This window comes from Contarinia nasturtii, unplaced genomic scaffold, assembly GCF_009176525.2.
Source record: "Contarinia nasturtii isolate CC-2019 unplaced genomic scaffold, AAFC_CNas_1.1 Cnas_scaffold_6043, whole genome shotgun sequence".
NCBI lineage: Eukaryota > Metazoa > Arthropoda > Insecta > Diptera > Cecidomyiidae > Contarinia > Contarinia nasturtii.
This window is the reverse complement of record NW_022203306.1, coordinates 1-2,873: the sequence shown is the minus strand read 5'-3', so window position 1 is coordinate 2,873 and position 2,873 is coordinate 1. Positions and strand designations below refer to the sequence as shown.

General features: G+C 33.6%; 1 long non-coding RNA gene across 1 annotated transcript; it reads left to right on the top strand.

Annotated features, from left to right (window-relative positions):
- The first annotated feature begins 2,158 nt into the window (after nt 1-2,158).
- On the top strand, nt 2,159-2,661 carry LOC116351691. The gene is made up of 2 exons (XR_004202186.1): nt 2,159-2,296; nt 2,361-2,661. It is a non-coding gene; the product is annotated as an uncharacterized LOC116351691 (long non-coding RNA).
- Nucleotides 2,662-2,873: the final 212 nt, after the last annotated feature.

Here is a 2,873-nt window from a genome sequence, read left to right as displayed (position 1 = left end):
GATAAAAAAACATTTCTCAGACTTTCTATGCCCAATTCTCTCACCGATAAGTGTTCAAAGGAGATGTGGAAGTTTTTTCGATAAATGATTTTCAGACAATATATTTGAATTTTGTCATCTGGATATTTCTGCTCATCAGTGATTGTTATAGTTATGGTAGTATTTTTATACCTATAACAATCACTTCTATTTATACAATGATTTTTGGATAGGATTGATTCGTAAGATCTCCGCAAGATCCGGATCCAAATGTGCGTACGTAGCCGCATAATACATACATTCGTTATTACTTTTCCGCACACACCTAGTGTGTAAGGTAAAGTATTGGAATCGGTCGAAAAATTAACACCCTCAAAAAACATGTTTTCTGGGTGTTTTAGGAGCCAGGGAACACGAATCTAGCGTTTTTTCGATGTCCGAATGTATGTGCGTGGTACCCTGTACGCTGTACGCTGTACGCTGTACGCTGTACGCTGTACGCTGTACGCTGTACCCTGTACGCAAAAATTTGTTAACACGATAACTTTCAAACAAGAAAAGTAATTCAAAATCTGACTTCACAGGATGATTGGGGGTGCCGAGGAATAGAAACCATTAGATTTTGAGCGACTTTGGTTGACAGGGTAAAGTGTCATGTCTGGTGTGATGCCCATGTCCATCCATGGGAAAAATTCAATTTTTCTTCCAAAAGTGATATTTAATGTATTCTTAAACACTCAAAAATGTGTATTGGGGGGTTTTTGGGTACGAGAAAACCGAATATGACGTTAATTTTGCGATACAATCAATTTTCGAAACACTTTTCATACAAAAAATTCAAAAAATTTGGATTTTTGTATGGAAGCCATGCCTGTATGATATCGTAATGAGCTGAAACTTTGCACAGGTTATTTTTATCACACATAAATACTATTCCGAGAGTTTGAAGACATTTCAACGAATATTAGGGGCACCTCCCGAACAATATTTTGGATTTTTCGCTCTAAAACGAAATTTTGTATGGGAAGTACCCTTAATATGCATTGAAATTTCTTCAAACTTTCAGAATGTTAACTTTTTGTGAAAAAAATAACCTCTGCAAATTTTCACATGATTACGATATCATATAGGCATGGCTCCGATACAAAAATTCCCATCTTTAGTAGTTTTTGTAAGAAAAGTGCTTCGAAAATTATTTTTATCTAAAACTAATGTCAGATTTAGTTTTCTCGTGAATTATTTGAGTAAAAGATTTGTAATAAATGCATGTCGTGGATCACAGTGCGGAAAAGTTCATCTTACGGATGTAAGACATTTTATTTTTTTTGGTCCGAATGGAGTACCCACAATCCATACATTTTACTTTTTTGATCATTTTTCAACCATTTTGGTGACACGATGGTTTCGTGCTCAGACATGAAATTCAAAATCTGACTACGGGATGATTGGGCATTACGAGGAATAGATCTGGTCAAATTTTCAACGACATTGATTGATCGGTGTGACTCTGAAGAGGCGCTTATGAGAAAAATGTCTTAAAATGATATTCTTTCAATTTGAACGCTGAAATAATGTGTAATGGGGGGTTTGATGGCACGAGAAACCCGAATCTTATGTTAGTTTTAAGATGCAATCAATTTTTCACAGACTTTTCATACAAAAATCCACAAAAAAATTCATTTTTGTATGAAAGACTTGCCTTTGTGGTATCGTAATGATATGAAACTTTGGATGAAACTCACAAGTTTTCACGGTAATTTAAGTTACTGCAACCATACATAGACTATAATTTCAGTTTATTCCCAAAATTTCGGTTCCATGCGGAAAAGTCAGCTTGCGTACGTAAGCCTCTTTATTTTTTAATGGAATGAGCTAGGATTAAAACCTGACATTAAATAAAAATCAATAATAAAATAGAACATATGCAAAAGAATGCTATCTTCCACTTTTTTGGCTTCTTATTTCAATTCAGGTTTTTATTCTAACCCAATCATTTGTATTTTCCTACGTCAATCAATTGTGGATCTGTTTCGAAAATTCTAATTCAAAACAATATTTACGAGAAAGATGGAGTTTTCCATACACCTGAATAACACTTACAACATTCCATAAAGCAACCTTTCAAAAAGTCTGTTTTTCGTAAAAAAATTAAACCAAACGTTTCAATAAAAACAAGATAAACACAATTGTTATTCAGCTCTCAACCGAAACGTGTTGTTTTCTTACATATTATTATCAATTTGCAAACGTTTTATTCAAAATGAAAATACATTTTTTGGTTATTGCTTTGTTGGTGGCATCTTGTTGCGAGGCTAATGTAATACATTTTATATAAATTCTTCTGTGATATAAATCATTATTTCGTTTGCATACACTTTCAGATCATCGGCAATACTTTCAGAAGAGTCACCGACACAGTAAAGGTTGCATTATTTGGACGAAAATCAGTACAGAATCCAAACCAGAATATGGCCCACGGCAATTACAGCTCTGGCTTTGCTAGCAACCAGAATCAAATGCTGAACCCAAATGGTATACCTGCAAGTATCCCCAACGTTGCTTGAACTTCAACGGCGAACACGGTCACTACATATCAAACATTTTTGATTTGTACAGTTGAAATGAACGGCTGTTTTCATCAATGACAAAAATAAAAAAAAAGAAGAAAAGTGTTTTTTCAAATATGTTGTTTTATTTTTGTGAATAGTAAACTTATATGTTTTCTATGGCATGGTTTATATTATCCTTTGGCATAATTGACATACATGCGAACAAGCTTAAGAAATTCAAAGCTCATCTTCTGTAATGTAATCTTTATTTTTGAATATTCGTTTTTTTATACAATATATAAGGTAAAGTGGGGTAAAGTGATAAGTGGGGTAAAGTGATAAATC